The sequence below is a fragment of the Ailuropoda melanoleuca genome, chromosome 8 (genome assembly GCF_002007445.2).
Source record: "Ailuropoda melanoleuca isolate Jingjing chromosome 8, ASM200744v2, whole genome shotgun sequence".
Lineage (NCBI taxonomy): Eukaryota > Metazoa > Chordata > Mammalia > Carnivora > Ursidae > Ailuropoda > Ailuropoda melanoleuca.
Genome location: NC_048225.1, coordinates 60,235,807 through 60,244,484, shown reverse-complemented (window position 1 = coordinate 60,244,484; position 8,678 = coordinate 60,235,807). Strand labels below are relative to the sequence as shown.

The 8,678-nt window shown below is 53.9% G+C and overlaps 1 protein-coding gene across 3 annotated transcripts in view; it reads right to left on the bottom strand.

Moving 5' to 3' along the window:
* Positions 1–8,678, bottom strand: part of TUB (TUB bipartite transcription factor) — an 81,022-nt gene that overhangs the window by 24,947 nt on the left and 47,397 nt on the right. The gene's annotated exons all lie outside the window — the stretch shown is intronic.

Sequence of the window (8,678 nt, the reverse complement as noted above, 5' to 3'; positions counted from 1 at the left end):
AGAATAAAATTAAAGAGACGTGGGAGACAAAAATAAAGTTTGCTTTATGATTACATCTCATGAGTCATGCCTATTCAACCTAACCGTTACACATGGCTCCGCTCACTGATTCCTCACACCACTGGGAGGTAGGTACTATTATTATCCCCATTTTACAGGTGAAGAAATGCGAGGTTACATAACCTGCCTGAAGTCACAGATCGTTAAGTGGGAGAGTTCTAGAGCCACAGGCTTAACTGCAATCCTCTAGAGAAAACCAGATGATGAGAGAGCCTTAGCCCTTTGACTCATTGATTCCCGTTCTAGAAACCTAGCCAAGGGAACCATGCAATGGAGTCAAAAGTTAACAGAGATCTTTGGCACTGCTTTATTTCTAGTGGGAGAAATAGGCAGGAGTCGGGGGTACGAAACATCTATCAGTTGGCACTTGGTTGTAAGTCAAGAATTCTGCGTTCACGGGACGGATCATTAAGCATCCTATACAGGGAGGTTTTAACGACGGAGGAGTGGGGTTATGAGACGGGGTACGGTACGGCCGGAAGTAACGTGCTCTGAAGCAGCCCCAGGAGCCGGCACGTGCCTGTGGGCTCTCATAAAAAGCCGCGCTGGGGACAGAGAGACACGGTCAGTGCCCTCCGCTAGGCCACCCGAGGGTCCCACCCTCTCTGCTGGTGGCTCCTCTTTCCAGGTGCTGGCTTCCTCTCGTCAGGGCCTAGTCAGCCCTAAAGAGCCCAGACGACGACACCCCGGGCCCCCGGTGGTGGTGGGGGGGGAGGGGCAGTAAATACCGGCTGTGCACAGTGGATTTCATAAGTAAGTCAGTCCATATTTTGAGGGCTGTGCAGTTGGGATCTCCGTAGTTGCCTAGTGGAGTGTGACCTGTCACCAAGACGACACCCAGGTGGCCGCACTGCAATGGGTGTGGGCACTGGAAACACCTGCGATTTGGGGCCAGGTGATTTATCTTGGAGGGGCACAGGGGGTGTGGGGGAAGGAGGCTGAATCTTCACACCTGCCCTGCACCCCCTCCACTGGCTCCACTCTGAGAATCTGCTAAGTTTCCTGCTCGGAGGTCCCTGGGCAGGGAGCTAGGAGGCCCAGTCCTGGAGAGGCTGTCACTCCCAGACAAGTCCTGTTCGTCCCCCTCCCCCCAACTTCCTGACGGGGCTTCTAGGCCCTGCTCTCCAGGGAGCTGGGGCCGAGGTTATAAACACAAAAAGGTTTCTGAGAAGGAACAGCCAGGCCCCAGGGCTCAGCCTGCGGGAGGGGTCTGTTTTACCAGCATTATTGGATTTGCAGATAAGCAACAAGGAATTAAGCTGATCAGGAAGAGAGGGACAGAGCTCTCATTTGTTCATAATGCAGGATTTATCTAGCAGAGCCCTCTCCTTTGTCAAACAGAGAGCTGGTGCCTTCATATCCTCCAGCAAAGAACATTTTATTTTGTAACCTTTCAGAAAAGCCTATGAGTGTGCGTTTTTGACCTGTTATTCTTCCTCACCTAAGAAAACCCTGGTTATTTAAAATGTGAAATGCATTTTAAACAATCCTACTCTGAATTCATAAACCAATCTCTCTAGCAAGAGGAATCGGACCCTGAAATGCAATTTAAACTATTTGCAAAGTTTATTACTCCCAATATACCAATATTTCGCTCCACGGCCTTTCCTTTTGCTGAGGACGGTTCGTTAATACCAGACTAGCCCCGCCAGGTTACTGAGGACGCGGTGTCCTCAAAGGCACTGCTGGGGGACTGGAGTCAACAGTTTTGCCTCTCTGGCCCAGTTTTCCAATCTCAGAAATGGGGATAAAAGTTCTAAGACCTAGAACAGTAGTGAGTATAGAAGAAAGAACACCAGACCCACGTTCCAGTGCTGGCTCTGCGCTAATGTGCTGTGTGACCTTGAGTGAGTGTGTTGCCTCTCTGTGGCTCATGAAAAGCAGTGGGTGGAACCATCTCGAAGGCTCCCTCCTGCCAGCACTAAATTTCTCTGACATTTTGACTTTACAGCAAGGCTGTTAGGAGACAAAAGACGGTTATGGCTTGCTCAACTCTGAAATAAGGACAAAAGTTTTGTATTTTAGGGACGCCTGGGTGGCTCAGTCATTAAGCATCTGCCTTTGGCTCAGGGTGTGATCCCAGAGTCCTGGGATCGAGCACCACATCAGGCTCCTCCACTGGGAGCCTGCTTCTTCCTCTCCCACTCCCCCTGCTTGTGTTCCCTCTCTCGCTGGCTGTCTCTGTCAAATCAATAAATAAAATCTTTAAAAAAAAAAAAGTTTTGTATTTTATAGAATAAATACACAAGAGTGAAAACAGGCTAGAGATATAGGGGAGCTGAATTCTTGTCCTCTCTGTGCTGCCAACTCACTGGGTGGCCAGGGACCACCGGCCCAGACTTGCCTCAGTTTGCTCATCTGTGAAGTGGGGACAATGCACGTCTTGCCAACCGCACAGGGTGTGAGCGGTGGAACTGAGGGAAGGGGTGAGACCACTGGGTGGGAAGTCGGAAGCGCCATGGAGGGGGGACAAGGATTAGCGATTAGCGCTCCCCCTTAGCGAGCCCGCACCGGCCTGTGCTAAGCGGGGCTGCACTATCTCACTGACTGCTCACGGCACCCGGGGGCCGGCACACAGAGGGAGGCAGAAGCGCTGGCAGTCACAACAGCCAGGATTTCCACGCCTCAGAGCCCCCGTCTCAGCTGAGGAGGAGGACAGAAGTCCCAGGGGCGGCTGCCTTGCCTGGGCTCTACGAGGCAGGAGACGGCCGCCTACCCCTCCTCGTCACCCTGCTCTGGCCCAGGGAGGAGGCCCTGTGGAGCCCGTCCAGGCTTCCTTGGATGAGGGAAGGGCCGGACAGCTGGTGGGCCCGGGCGAGGCAGCGTCCACTTCTGCCTTTCTCCAACTCTGGGCTGCTTCCGACCTCTCTGCATCTCTCCCTGAGTCCCGGTGCCCCTCACAGCCCACCTTCCTGCCTGGCTCCTCCTCAGGCACCAGCCTCCCCGCTGCCACAGAGCCTGCGCTTTCCCGACCCTCCCACCTTGAGGCTGGCAGGGAGGGGCGCCTTGGGGACAGGGGTTCCACTCAGCAGGACAAGGCCCTGGATTCTGACCTGGTCATTGTAGGCCAGTTGGCCCTCTCCTGGCCGTCACACTCATCAGGACGTCTGGGGTCTCCCTGGAGATGGGCAAGCCAGGCCTGCCCTTTGAATAGACTTCGGGCTGGGACTCTGGGAGGTGCCAGTCACTCACCCGCTCTGTCCCAGCCTCCTGACCACCTGCTCCCAAATCCCCCAGGTCTCTGTAATGTGCCCGAGCTCCCCATACTCACACCGCAGGCCATCCGCCTTTCGCCTTTCGTGAGGTATTCATACCGCTTCCCCTGGCTCCAGCAACTCGTTCTCCGCTTCGCCCCACCCCACCTCTTGGCTGTGACACTGCAGGACCCTCCCCCGCCCCCCACCAGGACGGGCGACCACACACTGGCAGACGTTGCTCACAGCACCTTCCCTTGCCCTGAAAATGCCAGATGTTGGGAAACCTGAGATCCAGGTGTCAGTCCCTGGCCTCCTATGTGACAGGAGACAAGTCCTGCCCCAGTTTTCTTGGCCTCTGTGTATCAATTTATAAGATGAGGGGTGGATTGATGTCTAGAGCCCCCAATATCACTAGAGTTCCATTATCTAGAGCCCCATCAGACAATGTGCATGAAAAGGACAAACATTTCTCACGTCCTATCCCAATCGCCCTTGGAGAACAGAGTAGAGAACACTCGGATCAGGCTCGCCTTGCTCTCAGAGCCCCCAAGCAAAAGGTGTGATGAGCAGAGACCCACCCCTTACCCAGTCACACACCCAGAAGACAGACAGAAGGGGCAGGATGCACCCTGGCAAGGGAGTCAGAATTCCCTCCCTCCCTCCCCATGAAAAAGAGTAGACGTGATGTGCAAATATGAACAACCCAATGGAAGAGTGAACAGACAAGTCCCAGAGAAACTCCAAATGGCCACAAACACGCGGGAAAATGGGTACCTTGATATCGCCCCCCATCCTGGTTCCAAACCAGGCTCTGCCATGAATGACCTGTGTGCCCGGGGACTGGAGAGTTAATACGCACGAGCCCCTGCAAGCAGCACCTGGTGCGCAGGGAGGAGACATAGGCCTTAGCCGTTACATAAGGGTGTGCACCCCCTTTCCCTCTGGCCGCCCCGCAGTCTGCTCTCACATGGGAGCAAGAGTGATCTTTTCACTGTGCAAATCTGCCATTGCACCTGCTGCTTCCAACTCTTCCCTGACTTCCCTTGCTCACAGACCGAACATTCTAAAGTGTCTGCAAAGCCAACCGCGTTGCTGTTCTCCCTACCACTCTGCTTTCAGACGAGCCCTGCTCATGCTCGCTCCAGCTCTGCGGGCACCGCCTTCTTGGTCTGGAATCTACCTCCCACCCCTCCGCTCCCAGTCCCAAGCCCTGTGACCCAGCCCAAGGTGGCCGTCCCACGGGGATGGAATGGGCCCAACAACCTGTATTTTTAAAAAGTTACTGAGGGCAACACCACTGAATAGTCATTAGTCTACTATATTAGAAAGGAGGAGTCATAATTTATATTATTGTAAGTGATACACTGTAGAGGGGATCCTGAGAAGACATGAGGGGATCAACGAGAAAACCTCTAGAATCAGAAAGTTCGATAAAGTTGCCAGATAAAAAGATAAAAACAGCCAATAACCTTTCTGTTATTATTACAAAATAATGTTTTACAGAATGAAAATGAGGACGATATTTCATTTACAATGGCAAGACTGTGTGAAATGTTTTAAAATAATATTAATGAGACTTATTTGTGATTCATATGAAGGAAATGATAAAATACTTGAGATTTAGAAAAAGAACTTGAAGAAGCGGAGATTCCGAGTATATTCCTATGTGATAAGAAGACTATTTTAAAGACAGTAATTCCTCCGAAATTAGATTTCATTTAATTCAAAGCAAAATACCACGGGATTCTGAAGCTTAAAGTGCAGGGATTTCGTAAGGTTCCCTCAGATGATGATCTGAAGAAGGGAGGTGAGCCAGTGGGTTTGTGAACGTGGGCTCCGTGAGAAGAAAGCCGAAGGGACCACCCTGACTTGCTCACGTCAATCACCAGTGTTCCCGAATTTTGTCTCACAGAGCGGTTGGGTCAGTGATATAATTAGGTGTTAACTCTGTATCTCAATGGAGCATTTTCAAGGAGTAAATAGGCTAAGGAGAGGTAAGGTATTTTTGAGGTAACAGCCCTCTGGGGAGTGGGCAGTGAGAGGCAGACACTTGCACCAGCCCAAAAAGATCGAGGGGTGGAGACGGAGTCCTCAGGAAGCCTGGGTCTTTGACGGCAGGTGGGAATGCCGCGGGGCACAGCCAGGGCTGTTCTGGGCGCATGAGCCAGGCCTGCTCCCCGGATTGCCCCCTACACCCGAAGCTGCCCCAGGGGTCCTGGTCTCAGGGAACGCCAGGGTTCCAGCGTGGCAGAAGTGGGGACAGCGGTGAGGGAGGGGGCAGTCAGGGAGCTGGTGACAATACTTCCTTGTTTGCCTCTTTCACTGGATCGGGGGGCCTCTTCCGTTTTCAGAGCCTGGAGCTGAGAGTCCTTGATTCCATTGACCTCTGTCAATACCCACGATGAGGGCAGCCTACGATACACTCTTCACTGCCCTTAATTCCTCTAGCAAACCCAGGTAAAAATATTCCAGAACAAAGGTAGGTAAGAAAATAAAGAAAATTCCGATGATGATGGTTAATGAGAGGAGGACCGGTCCCACCAGATAGTAAAATGTATTATAAAGCCACCACAACTAAAACTGTGCGGTAATGGACGTGAATCACACAGGAAACAGCGAGGGAAGAACATAAGCGACCCAGAAATACACCCCATTCTCCACAAGAACCGAATTTAAATGTCAATTACCAAACAAGAACACTAAATAAGAACACGAGAATGCAGAATTGTGATCACAAATCACCAGTGAGAGCGCACCAGCGACCCAGGGAGGGGAGGCCACCCCGGCAGAGCTGGGAGCCCCGGGGCTGGTTCGCAGTCATTGTTNAATAAAGAAAATTCCGATGATGATGGTTAATGAGAGGAGGACCGGTCCCACCAGATAGTAAAATGTATTATAAAGCCACCACAACTAAAACTGTGCGGTAATGGACGTGAATCACACAGGAAACAGCGAGGGAAGAACATAAGCGACCCAGAAATACACCCCATTCTCCACAAGAACCGAATTTAAATGTCAATTACCAAACAAGAACACTAAATAAGAACACGAGAATGCAGAATTGTGATCACAAATCACCAGTGAGAGCGCACCAGCGACCCGGGGAGGGGAGGCCACCCCGGCAGAGCTGGGAGCCCTGGGGCTGGTTCGCAGTCATTGTCGCTACCCCAGCAGGCAGCTTACACAGAGAGCAAAGAAGAGAGAGAGCAGGTCAGCATCGCAAGGACTCTGGCCACAAGGCTGGGGTCTGAATTCTAGCCACCACCCCCCCAGCGGGTTTTCCCCTTTCAGGGCCTCAGGCCAACATTACAAAGATAAAGGACTGACTCAGATGAACTCTGCTGGCCCTTCCGGCTCAGCCATTCCGGGAGCTGGCCGCGTGGGGATCATCCGCATTTCTGGTTTCTGCGGCAGGGTGAGATGGGAGAACAGGAAGACGTGGGGCCCTTCCCTGCGCCCCATCAGCAGGTGGCACTTCAGGGCTGAGGCTCGCTCTGCACTCAGCCTGGCAGTCAGTGGGGCCCAGAGGTGAGCGAGACACGGCGCCAGCCTGTGAAGCCCGCGGGGCAGCGCTGGACGTGGCACGGGTGGACGCAGATGCAGCGAAGGGTAATCCCAGGTGCAGGGAAGTCGAGCGTCTAGAAGGTCGAGAGCTGTGCGGATGGATGCAGGGGAGAGGGCGGTGGAGTCTGGCAGGGGTGCAGGGCGGGGGGCGGGGCGTCAGGCAGGGCTCTGCAGCAGACACGGCATTTGAGGCCCAAAGGCCGGACTGAAGTTTATCAAGGTAGCGGGGAGACACGGGAGGCAGGAGTGTGCTGAAGTGGGTGGTGTGAGTGGGACCTGTGAGCAGTAGTTGAGTGGGGGGAAGAGGGGAGGTTACTCTGTGCCCAGCTGAGTGTTTGGCCTTGAATCTCTGAGCAATGGGAAGTCCTGGGGGCTGCTGGCATTGGGGACATGACATGACGCGGTCCCGCCCCGTGAGGGAGAAGCTCACAGGGCAGCCCTTGGAGCAGGGATCCAGGGTGCAGGCTCTTCAGCAGCCCGGACCAGAATGGCCTGGCCAGGGGCAGAGGAGGGGACGGGGCGAGGGGTCCAGGCGAGCCCACAGGACCTGAGGCGGCGTGGCATGGGATAGGAAGAGCCCAGCCCTTGGAGACAGCTTCTGAGGCCAGACTGCCATAGCCTCACCCTGGCTCTGCCCTCTACTAGCGGTAGGGCCCTGGGACTTATTTAACCAGCCTGGCTGCAGTTTTCTCCTCTGCAAATAACAGCAATTCTTTCTTGGGCGCGGCAAGAGATGAAGTGACTGGACACACGAAAGCCTTCAGAACTGTGCCCGACGGGGCAGCACGCAGTTGGTTGGCGGTGATGCTGTGACATCGTGATAAAGACGGCGATGGGGGGCAGCCGCATACGGGGACCCTCTCAGGGAGTGCCGTGGGGGAGCAGCTTTGAGTCTGGGGCTCAGGTGTGCTAGGTTCCAGCACCTGGAGGACACGGCACCCCAGGGGGGCGGTGCAACAACCACACGGAGCTCAGTGAGGGGAGGGTCAGGAGACGGAAATTCGGGGAGGGGGTCCTGCAGGGAAGATGCAGACTGGGAGGAGGGGAGGGCTGCCAGCAGAGGCTCCAGTTTGTAGCTGTGGAAACAAGAATCTGAACTCCCCGAGGGCAGGCATTTCCCTGTTATGATCCCTGCCATGTCCCCTGTACCTGGGAGAGTGCCTAGAACAAGGCAGAAGATTGACACAAATTTGCTGAGTGAATAAATGAGCAAAATTCTTCCAGTCATCTACTCTGAATATGAGGCACAAAGTAATAACAGAAGCTAGCAGGTATTTAAAAAACCTACTATGTGCTAAAAGCTGCACATGCAGGTCTCATTTAATCTTTAGGGCAGCCCTATAGGGAAGGGTCCCATTTTACAGACCAGGAAACAGGTTCCAAAAGGCGACACCGTGCCCGAGTCCTGGCACGGCTACTAGGGAGCAGAGCCGGGGGCGGAACCCCGGGCTGTGTGATCCCTGGAGGTGCCCTCCTTGACACTGGCAAAGCAGGAAGGAAACTGGGGGAAAAACCCTGCTCACCGACAATCCCATTGTGCTAGCCCCCAGTGCTCAGTAAAGAGTGGGTGTTGCTAATCTTGGTGGTGGAAGAACGAGCCAGAAGCGGGGGCTGGAGAAGCAGGACCTGGTTAGTGTCAAACTTAGTGGGACCATTGACAGAGCAGTGGCTTGTGAGGCCAGCTGCGGAAGAATGGGGAGCAGATGAGAAAGCGAGAGCAAAGATTGTAGGGGTTCAAGGTTCAGAACGGATATCAGCGACGAGGCCCACCTCCACGTCGTGATGGCAGTGTGCAAGTGGGGAAAGAAGGGGGCAGCCCAGGGATCCAGGCAGTCCAGACAGATCCTGGGTCGGCCC